This window comes from Hippopotamus amphibius, chromosome 13, assembly GCF_030028045.1.
Source record: "Hippopotamus amphibius kiboko isolate mHipAmp2 chromosome 13, mHipAmp2.hap2, whole genome shotgun sequence".
Taxonomy (NCBI): Eukaryota; Metazoa; Chordata; class Mammalia; order Artiodactyla; family Hippopotamidae; genus Hippopotamus; species Hippopotamus amphibius.
The window spans coordinates 70,341,473-70,364,539 of record NC_080198.1 but is presented as its reverse complement, the minus strand read 5'-3'; positions in this window follow the sequence as shown (position 1 = coordinate 70,364,539).

The window sequence follows — 23,067 nt, the reverse complement described above, 5'->3', positions numbered from 1 at the left end:
AGAGACCGAGGGACCAGACTCAGGAGCCCAGCAGGCTTCTTGGGCCAGTGGGCAGCGGAAATGCCTTCCACTCCTCCCCTGATCCTCTGATCCCAGAGCATCCCTCCCCTCTTCTGTCGCTCTTCTTTTCCCCCCACCGCTTCCCTCCTGTACTTCTAGGATCAACGGCCTGGAGGAGCCTTGGAAGGTGGAGGACCCGCCCAGAAGAAATACCCAGCGGTGCCTCCCATATTCTTCTGACCTGGAGAGATCCCTTCCCACCCCCACTGTCTGCCTCACCACCCCCCCACACCCCCAGGATCCTCGTGCCGGAGGGGGGCCTGGAGAGTAAAGGACCAAGCCTGGGAGCCCAGGTGGCCTCCCTGGCCAAGAGGGCAGGCAAAGTGCCCTCTCGCCTCCCCATCCCCCAATCTCAAGGCCCCCACCCCACCTGTCCACCTCTCCACCTCCTCACTCCTCCTCCCTCCTTCACACACCCCCAGGACCCAGGCAGCCCAGCGGGGACCTTGGAGGGTGGATGACCCTGCTGGGGGGCCCAGCAGGCCCTCCAGCTGGGGAGCTCAGCAGGCCTCCTGGCCTCCTGGGTGGGAGAAACCCAGTTGCAGTTTCCTGATCTCCCCAGCCCTCAACGGTCCCTCCAGACCTCCCCCAGCCACCCCCCAGGGGCGCTGGTCCAGTGTGGCTTCCCCTTCCCCGCCCCCCTGACTTGCCCCAGGTCCTACCTGGTTGCTGCGGGGTTCCCGCAGTCTGCTTGGGTCTCAGGTCCCCCGCTGGCATCTGGCAACTGATCTATTTGTGGGGAGATGTGATCTCTGCGTCTTCCCAGGCTGTCATCTTGACTCCGCCCCTTCATTAATATGTAAATAAAATATTAATTAACATTATATCATTATGAACTCAGGATCAATGAACAAGTGTAGGATTATGACTTCCTTTATACTTTTACAACATTCCTTGAGGCCTTTAGATTTCCTCCTTTGATTTCCCTACCCCTTGTCTTCCCACTCTATTACAGGAGATTGAATATGGTTCCCTGTGTTATACAGTAAGACCTTGTTGTTTATCTATTTCATATATAGTAGTTTGTATCTGCTAATCCCAAACTCCTAATTTATCTCTTCCCCACCCACTTTCCCCTTTGCTAACCACAAATTTGTTTTCTATGTCTATGAGTCTGTCTCTGTTTTGTAAATAGGTTCATTTGTATCCTATTTAAATGCCACACGTAAGTAACGTCATATGGTGTTTATCTTCCTCTTCCTGACTTATTTCCCTTAGTATGATAATCTCCAGGTCCATCCATGTTGCTTCCAATGGCATTATTTCATTCTTTATCATGGCCCCGTAAGTATTCTATTGTATACATGTAGCAGATCTTTATGTGCTCCTCTGTAGATGGACATTAGGTTGCTCGCATGTCTTGGCTACTGTAGATAGTGCTGCTGTGAACATTGGGGTGCGTGTATCTTTTCAAATTGCAGTTTTTTCTGGATAGAGGCCCCAGACTGGGATTGCTGGGTCACATGGCAACTCTATTTTGAGTTTTTTTAAGAAACCTCCATACTGTTTTCTAAAATAGCTGCACCAATTTACATTCCTACCTCCAGTGTAGGAGGGTTCCCTTTTCTCCAGGCCCTCTCCAGCATTTCTTATTTGTAGCCTTTTTCTCTTTTTTTTTAAACCTTGAAGATCACCGTTTTTAAAATTTATTTATTTATTTATTTATTTATTTATTTATTTATTTATTTATTGGCTGCATTGGGTCTTTGTTGCTGGGCCCGGGCTTTCTCTAGTTGTGATGAGCAGGGGATGCTCTTCGTTGTGGTGCGCAGGCTTCTCAGTGCAGTGGCTTCTCTTGCTGCGGAGCTCAGGCTCTAGGCTGGCAGGCTTCAGTAGTTGCAGGGTGCGGACTCAGTAGTTGGGGCGCACGGGCTCAGGTGCTCTGCGGCATGTAGGATCTTCCCGGACCAGGGATTGAACCCGTGTCCCCTGCATTGGCAGGTGGGTTCTTAACCACTGCGCCACCAGGGAAGCCCTGTCAACTTTTTAATGATGGCCATTCTGACTGTTGTGAGGTGCTACCTCATTGTATTTTTGATTTGCATTTCTCTAATAATTAGTGATATTGAGCATCTTTTCATGTGCCTGTTGGCCATCCGAATATCTCCTTTGGAGAAATGTCTATTTAGGTACATGGACACATCTTTATCCTCCAGAGTTCATAGTTCACATGAGGGGTTATTCCTGGTATTACACATTCTGTGTGTTTAGATGAATATATAATGATATGTATCCACCATTGTAGTATCATACAGGGTGTTTTCACTACCCTAAAATCCCTCTGTGTTCTGCCTCCCTGCAATACTGTCAACGACTGATTTTTTTATGTCTCCATGGTTTTGCCTTTTCCAGAATTCAGGTGGTTGGGAGGGATCATCCAGTGTGCAGGCCGCCCTTTCAGACTGGCTTCTTTCACTTAGTAGTATGTGTTTAAGTTTCTTCCATGTCTTTTCATGAATTGGTAACTCATTTTTAGCACTGAATAATATTCCATTGTCTGTTTATACCACAGTGTATTTATCCATTCACTTTCTAAAGGACATCTTGAATGCGTCCAAGTTTTGGCAGTTATAAATAAAGTTCCCGTAAGTTTCCGTGTTCAGGTTTTCATGTGGACATAGATGTCAGCATTTGAGTACATGCCAAGAACAGTGATTCCTGGATTGTGTGAGATGAGTATGTTTAGTTTTGTAGGAAACTGCCAGACTGTTTTCCAAAGTGGCTGCATCATTTTGCATTCCCACTAGTAGTGTATGAATTTGCGTTGCTTTGCATCCTCTCCAGTATTTGCTGTTGTCAGTGTTTTGGATTTTGGCCATCCTAAAAGGTGTGTGGTGGTATCTCATTGTTGTAATTCTCAATTCCTGGGACTTCCCTGGTGGCACAGTGGTTAAGAGTCTGCCTGCCAATGCAAGGGACATGGGTTTGATCCCTGGTCCAGGAAGATCCCACATGCCACGGGGCAACTAAGCCCATGTGCCACAACCACTGAGCCTGCACTCTAGAGCCCGCCAGCCATAACTACTGAGCCCATGTGCCGCAAGTACTGAAGCACCTAGGGCCAGTGCTCAGCAACAAGAGAAGCCACTGAAATAAGAAGCCTGTGCACCACAACAAAGAGTAGCCCACCCTTGCTACAGCTAAAGCCCTCGCAGCAACGAAGACCCAATGCAGCCAAGAACAAATAAATAAATAAATTTATAAAAAAATCTCAATTCCCTAATGACATGTGATATTGAACACCTTTTCATATGTTTCCTTGCCGTGTGTATATCTTCTTTAGTGAGGTGTCTGTTAAGACCTTTTGCCCATTTTTAAAAATTAGACTCTCCATTTTCTTATTGCTGTTTTAAGAATTCTTTGTAAATGTTGAATGATAGTCCTTTATCAGATCTGCCTTTTGCAGGTATTTTCTCATAACCTGTGGCTTGTCTTTCCTTTCTCTTGACATTGTCTTTTGCAGAGCAGAAGTTTTGAATTGTCATGAAGTCCAGTTTACCAATTATTTCTTTCCTGGATTGTACTTTGGTGTTGTATTTAAAATATCCTCATCATACTTGTCACCTAGATTTTCTTCTGTGTTATCTTCTGGGAGTTCTGTGGTTTTGCATTTCAGTGTGATCCATTTGAGTTAATGTTTGTGGAAGGTGTAAAGTCTGTGTCTAGATTCATTTTTTTTTCGCGTGTGGATGTCCAATTATTCCAGCATCATTTGTTGAAAAGACTATCCTTGTTCTACTGTCCTTTGCTGCCTTTGTCAAAGATTAATTGTCTATGTTTGTGTAAGTATTTCTAGGCTCTGTATTCTGTTTCATACATTTATTTTGTTATTCTTTTATGAATATCATCCTGTCTTGATCACTGCAGCTTTATAGTAAGTTTTGAAGTCAGGTGGAGTCAGTCCTCAGACTTGCTTTTCTTTACTTAAAAGTCTGTTCCTAGTTGCTCCAAACCTGTACAACTCCTTTATTTCAGTGGGTTCATGCATGTCTATGTTTTAATCCTTCCTGCTCTTACGAAGCCTATCCTGACCACCTTATCAGTCACTTCACTTTCTTTGTTTATTTAATAATTTATATTGAAATTTGTAGCTAGTCATCTTTTCTTTTTTGTTTTTAAATTTTATTTATGTATTTATTATTTTTGGGGGGTACACCAAGTTCAATCATCTGTTTTTATACACATATCCCCGTATTCCCTCCCTCCCTTGACTCCCCACCCACCCTCCCTCGAGTCCCCCCCACCCTCCCTGTCCCAGTCCTCTAAGGCATCTTCCATCCTCGAGTTGAACTCCCTTTGTTATACAACAGCTTCCCACTGGTTATCTACTTTACACTTGGTAATATATATATGTCTGTGCTACTCTCTTGCTTCGTCTCAGCTTCCCCTTCACCTCCCGGCCCCTCCCAAGCCTCGAGTTCTCCAGTCCATTCTCTGCACCTGCGTCCTTGTTCTTGTCCCTGAGATCATCAGTACCATTTTTAGATTCCGTATATGTGAGTTAGCATACAATATTTGTCTTTCTCTTTCGGACTGACTTCACTCTGTATGACAGACTCTAGGTCTATCCACCTCATTACATAGAGCTCCATCTCATCCCTTTTTATAGCTGAGTAATATTCCATTGTATATATATGCCACATCTTCTTTATCCATTCATTTGTTGATGGGCATTTAGGTTGCTTCCATATCCTGGCTATTGTAAATAGTGCTGCAATAAACATTATGGTACATGTTTCTTTTGGGATTATGGTTTTCTTTGGGTATGTGCTCAGTAGTGGGATTACTGGATCATATGGTAGTTCTAGTTGTAGTTTTTTAAAGAACCTCCGAATTGTTTTCCATAGTGGTTGTACCAGCTTACAATCCCACCAATAGTGCAGGAGAGTTCCCTTTTCTCCACACCCTCTCCAACATTTGTTGTTTCCAGATTTTGTGATGATGGCCATTCTGATCGGCGTGAGGTGACACCTCATTGTGGCTTTGACTTGCATTTCTCTAATGATTAGTGATGTTGAGCATCTTTTCATGTGTTTGTTGGCCATCTGTTTGTCTTCTTTGGAGAAATGTCTATTTAGGTTTTCCACCCATTTGTGGATTGGGTTATTTGCTTTTTTGGTATGAAGCTGCATGAGCTGCTTGTATATTTTGGAGGTTAATCCTTTGTCTGTTGTTTCATAGGCAACTATTTTTTCCCATTCTGAGGGTTGCCTTTTAGTCTTGTTTATGGTTTCTTTCACTGTGCAAAAGCTTTTAAGTTTTATGAGGTCCCATTTGTTTATTCTTGATTTTATTTCCATGATTCTAGGAGGTGGGTCAGAAAGGATCTTGCTTTGATGGATGTCATAGAGTGTTCTGCCTATGTTTTCCTCGAGGAGTTTGATAGTGTCTGGCCTTCCATGTAGGTCTTTAATCCCTTTGGAGTTTATTTTTGTGTATGGTGTTAGGAAGTGTTCTAAGTTCATTCTTTTACATGTTGCTGTCCAATTTTCCCAGCACCACTTATTGAAGAGGCTGTCTTTTGTCCATTGTATATTCGTGCCTCCTTTGTCAAAGATAAGCTGCCCATATATGCTTGCGTTTACCTCTGAGTTCTTTATTCTGTTCTATTGATCTCACTTTCTATTTTTGGGCCAGTACCATACTGTCTTGATCATGGTGGCCTTGTAGTATAGTTTGAAGTCAGGAAGCCTAATTCCACCAACTCCGTCTTTCCTTCTCAAGATTGCTTTGGCTATTCGGGGTCTTTTGTGTTTCCCTACAAATCGTAAGATTTCTTGTTCTAGTTCTGTGAAAAATGCCGTTGGTAATTTGATCGGGATTGCATTGAATCTGCAAATTGTTTTGGGTAAGATAGTCATTTTCACAATATTGATTCTTCCAATCCAAGAACATGGTATGTCCCTCCATCTGTTTGTGTCGTCTCTGATTTCTTTTATCAGTGTCTTAAAGTTTTCTGCATACAGATCTTTTGCCTCCTTAGGCAGATTTACTCCTAGGTATTTTCTTCTTTTGGTTGCAATGGTAAATGGGAGAGTTTCCTTCATTTCTCTTTCTGCTCTTTCGTTGTTAGTGTATAGGAATGCAAGAGATTTCTGTGCATTAATTTTGTATCCTGCTACTTTACTAAATTCATCTATCAGTGCTAGCAGTTTTCTGGTAGCATCTTTAGGTTTTTCTATATATAATATCATGTCATCTGCAAAGAGTGACAATTTGACTTCTTCTTTTCCAATTTGGATTCCTTTTATTTCTTTGTCTTCTCTGATTGCTGTGGCTCAAACTTCTAAAACTATGTTGAATCTTCTCCCTTTTTTTCCTGATGAGACTGGCTAATGGTTTATCAATTTTGTTATCTTCTCAAAGAACCAGCTTTTAGTTTTATTGATCTTTGATGTTGTTTCCTTCATTTCTTTTGCATTTATTTCTGATATGATCTTTCTGATTTCTTTCCTTCTGCTCACTTTGGGGTTTTTTTGTTCTTTCTGTAATTGTTTTAGGTGTTAAGGTTAGGTTGTTTATTTGATATTTTTCTTGTTTCTTGAGCTAGGACTGTATTGCTATCAACTTCCCTCTTAGAACTGCTTTTGCTGCATCCCATAGATTTTGGGTTGTTGTGTTTTCATTGTCATTTGTTTCTAGGTATTTTTTGATTTCCTCTTTGATTTCTTGAGTGATTTCTTGGTTGTTTAATAGCATATTGTTTAGTCACCATGTGTTTGTATTTTTTCCAGTTTTTTTCCAGTAATTGATATGTAGTCTCATGTCATTGTGGTCAGAGAAAATGCTTGATACGATTTCAATTTTTTGGAATTTACTGAGGCTTGATTTGTGACCCAAGATGTGATCTCTCCTAGAAAATTTTCCATGTGCACTTGAGAAGAAAGTGTATTCTGTCGTTTTGGGATGGAATGTCCTATAAATATTCATTAAGTCGAGATGGCCTAATGTGTCATGTAAAGGTTGCATGTCCTTATTTATTTTCTGCTTGGATGATCTGTCCATTGATGTAAGTGGGGTGTTCAAGTCTCGTCCTATTATTCTGTTACTGTCGATTTCCCCTTTTATGGCTGTTAGCATTTGCCTTATGTATTGAGGTGCTCCTATGTTGGGTGCATAGATATTTACAGTTGTTCTGTGTTCTTCTTGGGTGGATCCCTTGATCATTCTGTAGTGTCCTTCCTTGTCTCTTGTAATAGTCTTTACTTTAAAGTCTAATGTGTCTGATATGAGTATTGCTACTCCAGCTTTCTTTTGACTTCCATTTGCATGGAATATCTTTTTCCATCCCTTTACTTTCAGTCTATATATGTCCCTTGGTCTGAAGTGGGTTTCTTGTAGGCAGCATATGTAAGGGTCTTGTTTTTGTATCCATTCAGCCAGTTTATGTCTTTTGGTTGGAGCATTTAATCCATGTACAATTCATGTGATGATTGACATGTATGTTCCTATTACCATTTTGTTCATTGTTTTGGGTTTGTTTTTGTAGATCTGTTCCTTCTCTTGTATTTCCTGCTTCGAAAAGTTCCTTTAGCAATTGTTGTAAGGCTGGTTTGGTGGTGCTGAATTCTCTTAGCTGTTGCTTGTCTGTAAAGCTTTTGATTTCTCCATGGAATCTGAATGAGATTCTTGCTGGGTAGAGTATGCTTGCCTGTAGGTTTTTCTCTCTCAGGACTTTCAATATATCCTGCCACTCCCTTCTGGCCTGCAGAGTTTCTGCAGAAACATAAGCTGTTATCCTTTTGCGTTATTTGTTGCTTTTCTCTTGCTGCTTTTAATATGTTTTCTTTGTGTTTAATTTTCATTAGTTTGGTTAATATGTGCCTCAGTGTATTTCTCCTTGGGTTTATTCTAGATGGGACTCTCTGCACTTCTTGGACTTGATGAATTATTTCCTTTCCCATGTTGGGGAAGTTTTCCACTATAACCTCTTCGAATATTTTCTCAGACCCTTTCGTTGTTTTTCTTCTGGGATGCCTATGATTCGAATGTTGGTGGGCTTAATGTTGTCACCAAGGTCTCTGAGACTGTCTTCCATTCTTTTTATTCTTTTTTCTTTTTCCTGCTCTGTGGCAGTTATTTCCCCCATTCTATCTTCCAACTCACTTGTTCATTCTTCTGCCTCAGTTATTCTGCTGTTTGTAGCATCTAGAGTATTTGTAATTTCGGTTATTTTGTTATCTATTACTGTTTGTTTGTTCTTTAGTTCTTCTGAGTCCTTATTAACTGTTTCTTGGATTTTCTCTATTTTGTTATCGAGATTTTGGATCAGCTTTACTATCATTACTCTGAATGCTTTTTCAGGCAATTTTCCTATTTCCTCTTCATTTATTTGGTCTTGTGTATTTTCACCTTGTTCCTTCATCTGTGACATATTTTTTTGTCATCTCATTTTTCCCCCACTTTGGATGGGTGGGATTGTGTTCCTCTCCCACTGGGTGTTTGGTCTGAGGTTTCAAGCACTGGAGTTTGTAGGCTGTTGAGTATAGCTGGGTCTTCGTGTTGAGTTGAGAACCTCTGGGAGACCTCACTCAGATGAATATTCCCTGCGAACTGGGTTTCCCTGCTAGTCCAAGTTTTGGACTCTGAGCTCCCACCTCAGGAGCTCAGACCTGACCCTGGGCTTGTGAATCAAGATCCCACAAGCCATGTGGAGCAGGAAAATGAAAACAATTTAAAAAAAAGGTAGGAGAAGAGCAGAGCAATAGCAAGATAAAAAATACGGTAATAGGAAACTAACAGATGTGTTAGAAAAATTAAAAAACAATGTAGCAACAGCTGGAAGGTAAAACAACTGCAATCGCCTAAGTGAGGAGGTGGAAAGAAAAAAAAAGAAAACAAAAAGCCAGAAAAGGCCTTGGCTGTGGGGGTGGGTCTTAGACAAGGGATGGCGGGGTGGGGGGGGGGGTGATTTCAGCAGTGGGCAGGGCCTACACTGCGAAAAGGCCTTGGGGGTGGTGGGGAATGGGGCTTAGGCCCAATGAGGCAGAGGGGCCCAGGAATGCCTCTGGTCCTGCGGGCAAAGGACCAGGTCAAGGTACCCAGTGAGCTCCCTGGGCCCGAGTTGGTGGGAGAAATGCTAGGCACCTCCCCTAGTTCTCCAATCTTGGAGGGTCGCTCCCCCTTGGTTTCTCTTCTTCCTCACCCCCTCTCTTCTATTCCCCTAGGACCCTCACAGCTGCAGGGGGCACTGAAAGGCAGGAGACCAGACTCTGATGCCCAACAGGCTTCTCAGGGCCAACTGGGCTAGGGTAACGCCTGCGGCACATCCCCAGATCTCCCAGTCTCCTAAGGTTCCTGTCTGCCTCTCTTCCTCTCCCCCACCCCCAACTCTCCTAGGTCCCAAGCAGCTGGGGGGGGCCTGGAGTGTGAAAGCCCAGGTCTGTGAGCCTAGCAGGCTTCCCAGAGCTAGTAGGCAGGGGAAATACCTTCTCCGCCTCCCTTGATCCTCCAATCCCAGAAGGCCCCCTCCCCTGCCTGCCTCTGCTCTTCTTCCCTGCTTTCCTTCTACACCCCTAGGACCAGTGAGACCAAGAGGGGCCCCTGGAGGACTGAAGACCAGGCCTGGGGGCACAACAGGCCTCCCGGTGCCAAGTGGGTAGGGAGATTTCCCACAGTGTCTACCCCTGATCCTCTGGTCCTGCAAGGTCCCCCCGCCCCACTGCTGTCTGCCTCTCTTCCTCTTCTCCTCTCCTACCTCCCTCCCAGGCTTGTAAGACCCACTCAGCCAGAGAGACCGAGGGACCAGACTCAGGAGCCCAGCAGGCTTCTTGGGCCAGTGGGCAGCGGAAATGCCTTCCACTCCTCCCCTGATCCTCTGATCCCAGAGCATCCCTCCCCTCTTCTGTCGCTCTTCTTTTCCCCCCACCGCTTCCCTCCTGTACTTCTAGGATCAACGGCCTGGAGGAGCCTTGGAAGGTGGAGGACCCGCCCAGAAGAAATACCCAGCGGTGCCTCCCCTATTCTTCTGACCTGGAGAGATCCCTTCCCACCCCCACTGTCTGCCTCGCCACCCCCCCACACCCCCAGGATCCTCGTGCCGGAGGGGGGCCTGGAGAGTAAAGGACCAAGCCTGGGAGCCCAGGTGGCCTCCCTGGCCAAGAGGGCAGGCAAAGTGCCCTCTCGCCTCCCCATCCCCCAATCTCAAGGCCCCCACCCCACCTGTCCACCTCTCCACCTCCTCACTCCTCCTCCCTCCTTCACACACCCCCAGGACCCAGGCAGCCCAGCGGGGACCTTGGAGGGTGGATGACCCTGCTGGGGGGCCCAGCAGGCCCTCCAGCTGGGGAGCTCAGCAGGCCTCCTGGCCTCCTGGGTGGGAGAAACCCAGTTGCAGTTTCCTGATCTCCCCAGCCCTCAACGGTCCCTCCAGACCTCCCCCAGCCACCCCCCAGGGGCGCTGGTCCAGTGTGGCTTCCCCTTCCCCACCCCCCTGACTTGCCCCAGGTCCTACCTGGTTGCTGCGGGGTTCCCGCAGTCTGCTTGGGTCTCAGGTCCCCCGCTGGCATCTGGCAACTGATCTATTTGTGGGGAGATGTGATCTCTGCGTCTTCCCAGGCTGTCATCTTGACTCCGCCCCCTTCATTAATATGTAAATAAAATATTAATTAACATTATATCATTATGAACTCAGGATCAATGAACAAGTGTAGGATTAGGACTTCCTTTATACTTTTACAACATTCCTTGAGGCCTTTAGATTTCCTCCTTTGATTTCCCTACCCCTTGTCTTCCCACTCTATTACAGGAGATTGAATATGGTTCCCTGTGTTATACAGTAAGACCTTGTTGTTTATCTATTTCATATATAGTAGTTTGTATCTGCTAATCCCAAACTCCTAATTTATCTCTTCCCCACCCACTTTCCCCTTTGCTAACCACAAATTTGTTTTCTATGTCTATGAGTCTGTCTCTGTTTTGTAAATAGGTTCATTTGTATCCTATTTTAGATGCCACACGTAAGTAACGTCATATGGTGTTTATCTTCCTCTTCCTGACTTATTTCCCTTAGTATGATAATCTCCAGGTCCATCCATGTTGCTTCCAATGGCATTATTTCATTCTTTATCATGGCCCCGTAAGTATTCTATTGTATACATGTAGCAGATCTTTATGTGCTCCTCTGTAGATGGACATTAGGTTGCTCGCATGTCTTGGCTACTGTAGATAGTGCTGCTGTGAACATTGGGGTGCGTGTATCTTTTCAAATTGCAGTTTTTTCTGGATAGAGGCCCCAGACTGGGATTGCTGGGTCACATGGCAACTCTATTTTGAGTTTTTTTAAGAAACCTCCATACTGTTTTCTAAAATAGCTGCACCAATTTACATTCCTACCTCCAATGTAGGAGGGTTCCCTTTTCTCCAGGCCCTCTCCAGCATTTCTTATTTGTAGCCTTTTTCTCTTTTTTTTTAAACCTTGAAGATCACCGTTTTTAACATTTATTTATTTATTTATTTATTTATTTATTTATTTATTTATTTATTGGCTGCATTGGGTCTTTGTTGCTGGGCCCGGGGTTTCTCTAGTTGTGATGAGCAGGGGCTGCTCTTCGTTGTGGTGCGCAGGCTTCTCAGTGCAGTGGCTTCTCTTGCTGCGGAGCTCAGGCTCTAGGCTGGCAGGCTTCAGTAGTTGCAGGGTGCGGACTCAGTAGTTGGGGCGCACGGGCTCAGTTGCTCTGCGGCATGTAGGATCTTCCCGGACCAGGGATTGAACCCGTGTCCCCTGCATTGGCAGGTGGGTTCTTAACCACTGCGCCACCAGGGAAGCCCTGTCGACTTTTTAATGATGGCCATTCTGACTGTTGTGAGGTGCTACCTCATTGTATTTTTGATTGGCATTTCTCTAATAATTAGTGATATTGAGCATCTTTTCATGTGCCTGGTGGCCATCCGAATATCTCCTTTGGAGAAATGTCTATTTAGATACATGAACACATCTTTATCCTCCAGAGTTCATAGTTCACATGAGGGGTTATTCCTGGTATTACACATTCTGTGTGTTTAGATGAATATATAATGATATGTATCCACCATTGTAGTATCATACAGGGTGTTTTCACTACCCTAAAATCCCTCTGTGTTCTGCCTCCCTGCAATACTGTCAACGACTGATTTTTTTATGTCTCCATGGTTTTGCCTTTTCCAGAATTCAGGTGGTTGGGAGGGATCATCCAGTGTGCAGGCCGCCCTTTCAGACTGGCTTCTTTCACTTAGTAGTATGTGTTTAAGTTTCTTCCATGTCTTTTCATGAATTGGTAACTCATTTTTAGCACTGAATAATATTCCATTGTCTGTTTATACCACAGTGTATTTATCCATTCACTTTCTAAAGGACATCTTGAATGCGTCCAAGTTTTGGCAGTTATAAATAAAGTTCCCGTAAGTTTCCGTGTTCAGGTTTTCATGTGGACATTGATGTCAGCATTTGAGTACATGCCAAGAACAGTGATTCCTGGATTGTGTGAGATGAGTATGTTTAGTTTTGTAGGAAACTGCCAGACTGTTTTCCAAAGTGGCTGCATCATTTTGCATTCCCACTAGTAGTGTATGAATTTGCGTTGCTTTGCATCCTCTCCAGTATTTGCTGTTGTCAGTGTTTTGGATTTTGGCCATCCTAAAAGGTGTGTGGTGGTATCTCATTGTTGTAATTCTCAATTCCTGGGACTTCCCTGGTGGCACAGCGGTTAAGAGTCTGCCTGCCAATGCAAGGGACATGGGTTTGATCCCTGGTCCAGGAAGATCCCACATGCCACGGGGCAACTAAGCCCATGTGCCACAACCACTGAGCCTGCACTCTAGAGCCCGCCAGCCATAACTACTGAGCCCATGTGCCGCAAGTACTGAAGCACCTAGGGCCAGTGCTCAGCAACAAGAGAAGCCACTGAAATAAGAAGCCTGTGCACCACAACAAAGAGTAGCCCACCCTTGCTACAGCTAGAGAAAGCCCTCGCAGCAACGAAGACCCAATGCAGCCAAGAACAAATAAATAAATAAATTTATAAAAAAATCTCAATTCCCTAATGACATGTGATATTGAACACCTTTTCATATGTTTCCTTGCCGTGTGTATATCTTCTTTAGTGAGGTGTCTGTTAAGACCTTTTGCCCATTTTTAAAAATTAGACTCTCCATTTTCTTATTGCTGTTTTAAGAATTCTTTGTAAATGTTGAATGATAGTCCTTTATCAGATCTGCCTTTTGCAGGTATTTTCTCATAACCTGTGGCTTGTCTTTCCTTTCTCTTGACATTGTCTTTTGCAGAGCAGAAGTTTTGAATTGTCATGAAGTCCAGTTTACCAATTATTTCTTTCCTGGATTGTACTTTGGTGTTGTATTTAAAATATCCTCATCATACTTGTCACCTAGATTTTCTTCTGTGTTATCTTCTGGGAGTTCTGTGGTTTTGCATTTCAGTGTGATCCATTTGAGTTAATGTTTGTGGAAGGTGTAAAGTCTGTGTCTAGATTCATTTTTTTTTCGCGTGTGGATGTCCAATTATTCCAGCATCATTTGTTGAAAAGACTATCCTTGTTCTACTGTCCTTTGCTGCCTTTGTCAAAGATTAATTGTCTATGTTTGTGTAAGTATTTCTAGGCTCTGTATTCTGTTTCATACATTTATTTTGTTATTCTTTTATGAATATCATCCTGTCTTGATCACTGCAGCTTTATAGTAAGTTTTGAAGTCAGGTGGAGTCAGTCCTCAGACTTGCTTTTCTTTACTTAAAAGTCTGTTCCTAGTTGCTCCAAACCTGTACAACTCCTTTATTTCAGTGGGTTCATGCATGTCTATGTTTTAATCCTTCCTGCTCTTACGAAGCCTATCCTGACCACCTTATCAGTCACTTCACTTTCTTTGTTTATTTAATAATTTATATTGAAATTTGTAGCTAGTCATCTTTTCTTTTTTGTTTTTAAATTTTATTTATGTATTTATTATTTTTTGGGGGTACACCAAGTTCAATCATCTGTTTTTATACACATATCCCCGTATTCCCTCCCTCCCTTGACTCCCCACCCACCCTCCCTCGAGTCCCCCCCACCCTCCCTGTCCCAGTCCTCTAAGGCATCTTCCATCCTCGAGTTGAACTCCCTTTGTTATACAACAGCTTCCCACTGGTTATCTACTTTACACTTGGTAATATATATATGTCTGTGCTACTCTCTTGCTTCGTCTCAGCTTCCCCTTCACCTCCCGGCCCCTCCCAAGCCTCGAGTTCTCCAGTCCATTCTCTGCACCTGCGTCCTTGTTCTTGTCCCTGAGATCATCAGTACCATTTTTAGATTCCGTATATGTGAGTTAGCATACAATATTTGTCTTTCTCTTTCGGACTGACTTCACTCTGTATGACAGACTCTAGGTCTATCCACCTCATTACATAGAGCTCCATCTCATCCCTTTTTATAGCTGAGTAATATTCCATTGTATATATATGCCACATCTTCTTTATCCATTCATTTGTTGATGGGCATTTAGGTTGCTTCCATATCCTGGCTATTGTAAATAGTGCTGCAATAAACATTATGGTACATGTTTCTTTTGGGATTATGGTTTTCTTTGGGTATGTGCTCAGTAGTGGGATTACTGGATCATATGGTAGTTCTAGTTGTAGTTTTTTAAAGAACCTCCGAATTGTTTTCCATAGTGGTTGTACCAGCTTACAATCCCACCAATAGTGCAGGAGAGTTCCCTTTTCTCCACACCCTCTCCAACATTTGTTGTTTCCAGATTTTGTGATGATGGCCATTCTGATCGGCGTGAGGTGACACCTCATTGGGGCTTTGACTTGCATTTCTCTAATGATTAGTGATGTTGAGCATCTTTTCATGTGTTTGTTGGCCATCTGTTTGTCTTCTTTGGAGAAATGTCTATTTAGGTCTTCCGCCCATTTGTGGATTGGGTTATTTGCTTTTTTGGTATGAAGCTGCATGAGCTGCTTGTATATTTTGGAGGTTAATCCTTTGTCTGTTGTTTCATAGGCAACTATTTTTTCCCATTCTGAGGGTTGCCTTTTAGTCTTGTTTATGGTTTCTTTCACTGTGCAAAAGCTTTTAAGTTTTATGAGGTCCCATTTGTTTATTCTTGATTTTATTTCCATGATTCTAGGAGGTGGGTCAGAAAGGATCTTGCTTTGATGGATGTCATAGAGTGTTCTGCCTATGTTTTCCTCCAGGAGTTTGATAGTGTCTGGCCTTCCATGTAGGTCTTTAATCCCTTTGGAGTTTATTTTTGTGTATGGTGTTAGGAAGTGTTCTAAGTTCATTCTTTTACATGTTGCTGTCCAATTTTCCCAGCACCACTTATTGAAGAGGCTGTCTTTTGTCCATTGTATATTCGTGCCTCCTTTGTCAAAGATAAGCTGCCCATATATGCTTGCGTTTACCTCTGAGTTCTTTATTCTGTTCTATTGATCTCACTTTCTATTTTTGTGCCAGTACCATACTGTCTTGATCATGGTGGCCTTGTAGTATAGTTTGAAGTCAGGAAGCCTAATTCCACCAACTCCGTCTTTCCTTCTCAAGATTGCTTTGGCTATTCAGGGTCTTTTGTGTTTCCCTACAAATCGTAAGATTTCTTGTTCTAGTTCTGTGAAAAATGCCGTTGGTAATTTGATCGGGATTGCGTTGAATCTGCAAATTGTTTTGGGTAAATTAGTCATTTTCACAATATTGATTCTTCCAATCCAAGAACATGGTATGTCCCTCCATCTGTTTGTGTCGTCTCTGATTTCTTTTATCAGTGTCTTAAAGTTTTCTGCATACAGATCTTTTGCCTCCTTAGGCAGATTTACTCCTAGGTATTTTCTTCTTTTGGTTGCAATGGTAAATGGGAGAGTTTCCTTCATTTCTCTTTCTGCTCTTTCGTTGTTAGTGTATAGGAATGCAAGAGATTTCTGTGCATTAATTTTGTATCCTGCTACTTTACTAAATTCATCTATCAGTGCTAGCAGTTTTCTGGTAGCATCTTTAGGGTTTTCTATATATAATATCATGTCATCTGCAAAGAGTGACAATTTGACTTCTTCTTTTCCAATTTGGATTCCTTTTATTTCTTTGTCTTCTCTGATTGCTGTGGCTCAAACTTCTAAAACTATGTGGAATCTTCGCCCTTTTCTTCCTGATGAGTCTGGCTAATGGTTTATCAATTTTGTTATCTTCTCAAAGAACCAGCTTTTAGTTTTATTGATCTTTGATGTTGTTTCCTTCATTTCTTTTGCATTTATTTCTGATATGATCTTTCTGATTTCTTTCCTTCTGCTCACTTTGGGGTTTTTTCTTCTTTCTGTAATTGTTTTAGGTGTTAAGGTTAGGTTGTTTATTTGATATTTTTCTTGTTTCTTGAGCTAGGACTGTATTGCTATCAACTTCCCTCTTAGAACTGCTTTTGCTGCATCCCATAGATTTTGGGTTGTTGTGTTTTCATTGTCATTTGTTTCTAGGTATTTTTTGATTTCCTCTTTGATTTCTTGAGTGATTTCTTGGTTGTTTAATAGCATATTGTTTAGTCGCCATGTGTTTGTATTTTTTCCAGTTTTTTTCCTGTAATTGATATGTAGTCTCATGTCATTGTGGTCAGAGAAAATGCTTGATACGATTTCAATTTTTTGGAATTTACTGAGGCTTGATTTGTGACCCAAGATGTGATCTCTCCTAGAAAATTTTCCATGTGCACATGAGAAGAAAGTGTATTCTGTCGTTTTGGGATGGAATGTCCTATAAATATTCATTAAGTCGAGATGGCCTAATGTGTCATGTAAAGGTTGCATGTCCTTATTTATTTTCTGCTTGGATGATCTGTCCATTGATGTAAGTGGGGTGTTCAAGTCTCGTCCTATTATTCTGTTACTGTCGATTTCCCCTTTTATGGCTGTTAGCATTTGCCTTATGTATTGAGGTGCTCCTATGTTGGGTGCATAGATATTTACAGTTGTTCTATGTTCTTCTTGGGTGGATCCCTTGATCATTCTGTAGTGTCCTTCCTTGTCTCTTGTAATAGTCTTTACTTTAAAGTCTAATGTGTCTGATATGAGTATTGCTACTCCAGCTTTCTTTTGACTTCCATTTGCATGGAATATCTTTTTCCATCCCTTTACTTTCAGTCTATATATGTCCCTTGGTCTGAAGTGGGTTTCTTGTAGGCAGCATATGTAAGGGTCTTGTTTTTGTATCCATTCAGCCAGTTTATGTCTTTTGGTTGGAGCATTTAATCCATGTACAATTCATGTGATGATTGACATGTATGTTCCTATTACCATTTTGTTCATTGTTTTGGGTTTGTTTTTGTAGATCTGTTCCTTCTCTTGTATTTCCTGCTTCGAAAAGTTCCTTTAGCAATTGTTGTAAGGCTGGTTTGGTGGTGCTGAATTCTCTTAGCTGTTGCTTGTCTGTAAAGCTTTTGATTTCTCCATGGAATCTGAATGAGATTCTTGCTGGGTAGAGTATGCTTGCCTGTAGGTTTTTCTCTCTCAGGACTTTCAATATATCCTGCCACTCCCTTCTGGCCTGCAGAGTTTCTGCAGAAACATAAGCTGTTATCCTTTTGCGTTATTTGTTGCTTTTCTCTTGCTGCTTTTAATATGTTTTCTTTGTGTTTAATTTTCATTAGTTTGGTTAATATGTGCCTCAGTGTATTTCTCCTTGGGTTTATTCTAGATGGGACTCTCTGCACTTCTTGGACTTGATGAATTATTTCCTTTCCCATGTTGGGGAAGTTTTCCACTATAACCTCTTCGAATATTTTCTCAGACCCTTTCGTTGTTTTTCTTCTGGGATGCCTATGATTCGAATGTTGGTGGGCTTAATGTTGTCACCAAGGTCTCTGAGACTGTCTTCCATTCTTTTTATTCTTTTTTCTTTTTCCTGCTCTGTGGCAGTTATTTCCCCCATTCTATCTTCCAACTCACTTGTTCATTCTTCTGCCTCAGTTATTCTGCTGTTTGTAGCATCTAGAGTATTTGTAATTTCGGTTATTTTGTTATCTATTACTGTTTGTTTGTTCTTTAGTTCTTCTGAGTCCTTATTAACTGTTTCTTGGATTTTCTCTATTTTGTTATCGAGATTTTGGATCATCTTTACTATCATTACTCTGAATGCTTTTTCAGGCAATTTTCCTATTTCCTCTTCATTTATTTGGTCTTGTGTATTTTCACCTTGTTCCTTCATCTGTGACATATTTTTTTGTCATCTCATTTTTCCCCCACTTTGGATGGGTGGGATTGTGTTCCTCTCCCACTGGGTGTTTGGTCTGAGGTTTCAAGCACTGGAGTTTGTAGGCTGTTGAGTATAGCTGGGTCTTCGTGTTGAGTTGAGAACCTCTGGGAGACCTCACTCAGATGAATATTCCCTGCGAACTGGGTTTCCCTGCTAGTCCAAGTTTTGGACTCTGAGCTCCCACCTCAGGAGCTCAGACCTGACCCTGGGCTTGTGAATCAAGATCCCACAAGCCATGTGGAGCAGGAAAATGAAAACAATTTAAAAAAAAGGTAGGAGAAGAGCAGAGCAATAGCAAGATAAAAAATACGGTAATAGGAAACTAACAGATGTGTTAGAAAAATTAAAAAACAATGTAGCAACAGCTGGAAGGTAAAACAACTGCAATCGCCTAAGTGAGGAGGTGGAAAGAAAAAAAAAGAAAACAAAAAGCCAGAAAAGGCCTTGGCTGTGGGGGTGGGTCTTAGACAAGGGATGGCGGGGTGGGGGGGGGGGTGATTTCAGCAGTGGGCAGGGCCTACACTGCGAAAAGGCCTTGGGGGTGGTGGGGAATGGGGCTTAGGCCCAATGAGGCAGAGGGGCCCAGGAATGCCTCTGGTCCTGCGGGCAAAGGACCAGGTCAAGGTACCCAGTGAGCTCCCTGGGCCCGAGTTGGTGGGAGAAATGCTAGGCACCTCCCCTAGTTCTCCAATCTTGGAGGGTCGCTCCCCCTTGGTTTCTCTTCTTCCTCACCCCCTCTCTTCTATTCCCCTAGGACCCTCACAGCTGCAGGGGGCACTGAAAGGCAGGAGACCAGACTCTGATGCCCAACAGGCTTCTCAGGGCCAACTGGGCTAGGGTAACGCCTGCGGCACATCCCCAGATCTCCCAGTCTCCTAAGGTTCCTGTCTGCCTCTCTTCCTCTCCCCCACCCCCAACTCTCCTAGGTCCCAAGCAGCTGGGGGGGGCCTGGAGTGTGAAAGCCCAGGTCTGTGAGCCTAGCAGGCTTCCAGAGCTAGTAGGCAGGGGAAATACCTTCTCCGCCTCCCTTGATCCTCCAATCCCAGAAGGCCCCCTCCCCTGCCTGCCTCTGCTCTTCTTCCCTGCTTTCCTTCTACACCCCTAGGACCAGTGAGACCAAGAGGGGCCCCTGGAGGACTGAAGACCAGGCCTGGGGGCACAACAGGCCTCCCGGTGCCAAGTGGGTAGGGAGATTTCCCACAGTGTCTACCCCTGATCCTCTGGTCCTGCAAGGTCCCCCCGCCCCACTGCTGTCTGCCTCTCTTCCTCTTCTCTCTCCTCCCTCCCTCCCAGGCTTGTACGACCCACTCAGCCAGAGAGACCGAGGGACCAGACTCAGGAGCCCAGCAGGCTTCTTGGGCCAGTGGGCAGCGGAAATGCCTTCCACTCCTCCCCTGATCCTCTGATCCCAGAGCATCCCTCCCCTCTTCTGTCGCTCTTCTTTTCCCCCCACCGCTTCCCTCCTGTACTTCTAGGATCAACGGCCTGGAGGAGCCTTGGAAGGTGGAGGACCCACCCAGAAGAAATACCCAGCGGTGCCTCCCATATTCTTCTGACCTGGAGAGATCCCTTCCCACCCCCACTGTCTGCCTCGCCACCCCCCCACACCCCCAGGATCCTCGTGCCGGAGGGGGGCCTGGAGAGTAAAGGACCAAGCCTGGGAGCCCAGGTGGCCTCCCTGGCCAAGAGGGCAGGCAAAGTGCCCTCTCGCCTCCCCATCCCCCAATCTCAAGGCCCCCACCCCACCTGTCCACCTCTCCACCTCCTCACTCCTCCTCCCTCCTTCACACACCCCCAGGACCCAGGCAGCCCAGCGGGGACCTTGGAGGGTGGATGACCCTGCTGGGGGGCCCAGCAGGCCCTCCAGCTGGGGAGCTCAGCAGGCCTCCTGGCCTCCTGGGTGGGAGAAACCCAGTTGCAGTTTCCTGATCTCCCCAGCCCTCAACGGTCCCTCCAGACCTCCCCCAGCCACCCCCCAGGGGCGCTGGTCCAGTGTGGCTTCCCCTTCCCCGCCCCCCTGACTTGCCCCAGGTCCTACCTGGTTGCTGCGGGGTTCCCGCAGTCTGCTTGGGTCTCAGGTCCCCCGCTGGCATCTGGCAACTGATCTATTTGTGGGGAGATGTGATCTCTGCGTCTTCCCAGGCTGTCATCTTGACTCCGCCCCTTCATTAATATGTAAATAAAATATTAATTAACATTATATCATTATGAACTCAGGATCAATGAACAAGTGTAGGATTAGGACTTCCTTTATACTTTTACAACATTCCTTGAGGCCTTTAGATTTCCTCCTTTGATTTCCCTACCCCTTGTCTTCCCACTCTATTACAGGAGATTGAATATGGTTCCCTGTGTTATACAGTAAGACCTTGTTGTTTATCTATTTCATATATAGTAGTTTGTATGTGCTAATCCCAAACTCCTAATTTATCTCTTCCCCACCCACTTTCCCCTTTGCTAACCACAAATTTGTTTTCTATGTCTATGAGTCTGTCTCTGTTTTGTAAATAGGTTCATTTGTATCCTATTTTAGATGCCACACGTAAGTAACGTCATATGGTGTTTATCTTCCTCTTCCTGACTTATTTCCCTTAGTATGATAATCTCCAGGTCCATCCATGTTGCTTCCAATGGCATTATTTCATTCTTTATCATGGCCCCGTAAGTATTCTATTGTATACATGTAGCAGATCTTTATGTGCTCCTCTGTAGATGGACATTAGGTTGCTCGCATGTCTTGGCTACTGTAGATAGTGCTGCTGTGAACATTGGGGTGCGTGTATCTTTTCAAATTGCAGTTTTTTCTGGATAGAGGCCCCAGACTGGGATTGCTGGGTCACATGGCAACTCTATTTTGAGTTTTTTTAAGAAACCTCCATACTGTTTTCTAAAATAGCTGCACCAATTTACATTCCTACCTCCAGTGTAGGAGGGTTCCCTTTTCTCCAGGCCCTCTCCAGCATTTCTTATTTGTAGCCTTTTTCTCTTTTTTTTAAACCTTGAAGATCACCGTTTTTAAAATTTATTTATTTATTTATTTATTTATTTATTTATTTATTTATTTATTTATTTATTGGCTGCATTGGGTCTTTGTTGCTGGGCCCGGGCTTTCTCTAGTTGTGATGAGCAGGGGCTGCTCTTCGTTGTGGTGTGCAGGCTTCTCAGTGCAGTGGCTTCTCTTGCTGCGGAGCTCAGGCTCTAGGCTGGCAGGCTTCAGTAGTTGCAGGGTGCGGACTCAGTAGTTGGGGCGCACGGGCTCAGTTGCTCTGCGGCATGTAGGATCTTCCCGGACCAGGGATTGAACCCGTGTCCCCTGCATTGGCAGGTGGGTTCTTAACCACTGCGCCACCAGGGAAGCCCTGTCGACTTTTTAATGATGGCCATTCTGACTGTTGTGAGGTGCTACCTCATTGTATTTTTGATTTGCATTTCTCTAATAATTAGTGATATTGAGCATCTTTTCATGTGCCTGTTGGCCATCCGAATATCTCCTTTGGAGAAATGTCTATTTAGGTACATGGACACATCTTTATCCTCCAGAGTTCATAGTTCACATGAGGGGTTATTCCTGGTATTACACATTCTGTGTGTTTAGATGAATATATAATGATATGTATCCACCATTGTAGTATCATACAGGGTGTTTTCACTACCCTAAAATCCCTCTGTGTTCTGCCTCCCTGCAATACTGTCAACGACTGATTTTTTTATGTCTCCATGGTTTTGCCTTTTCCAGAATTCAGGTGGTTGGGAGGGATCATCCAGTGTGCAGGCCGCCCTTTCAGACTGGCTTCTTTCACTTAGTAGTATGTGTTTAAGTTTCTTCCATGTCTTTTCATGAATTGGTAACTCATTTTTAGCACTGAATAATATTCCATTGTCTGTTTATACCACAGTGTATTTATCCATTCACTTTCTAAAGGACATCTTGAATGCGTCCAAGTTTTGGCAGTTATAAATAAAGTTCCCGTAAGTTTCCGTGTTCAGGTTTTCATGTGGACATAGATGTCAGCATTTGAGTACATGCCAAGAACAGTGATTCCTGGATTGTGTGAGATGAGTATGTTTAGTTTTGTAGGAAACTGCCAGACTGTTTTCCAAAGTGGCTGCATCATTTTGCATTCCCACTAGTAGTGTATGAATTTGCGTTGCTTTGCATCCTCTCCAGTATTTGCTGTTGTCAGTGTTTTGGATTTTGGCCATCCTAAAAGGTGTGTGGTGGTATCTCATTGTTGTAATTCTCAATTCCTGGGACTTCCCTGGTGGCACAGTGGTTAAGAGTCTGCCTGCCAATGCAAGGGACATGGGTTTGATCCCTGGTCCAGGAAGATCCCACATGCCACGGGGCAACTAAGCCCATGTGCCACAACCACTGAGCCTGCACTCTAGAGCCCGCCAGCCATAACTACTGAGCCCATGTGCCGCAAGTACTGAAGCACCTAGGGCCAGTGCTCAGCAACAAGAGAAGCCACTGAAATAAGAAGCCTGTGCACCACAACAAAGAGTAGCCCACCCTTGCTACAGCTAGAGAAAGCCCTCGCAGCAACGAAGACCCAATGCAGCCAAGAACAAATAAATAAATTTATAAAAAAATCTCAATTCCCTAATGACATGTGATATTGAACACCTTTTCATATGTTTCCTTGCCGTGTGTATATCTTCTTTAGTGAGGTGTCTGTTAAGACCTTTTGCCCATTTTTAAAAATTAGACTCTCCATTTTCTTATTGCTGTTTTAAGAATTCTTTGTAAATGTTGAATGATAGTCCTTTATCAGATCTGCCTTTTGCAGGTATTTTC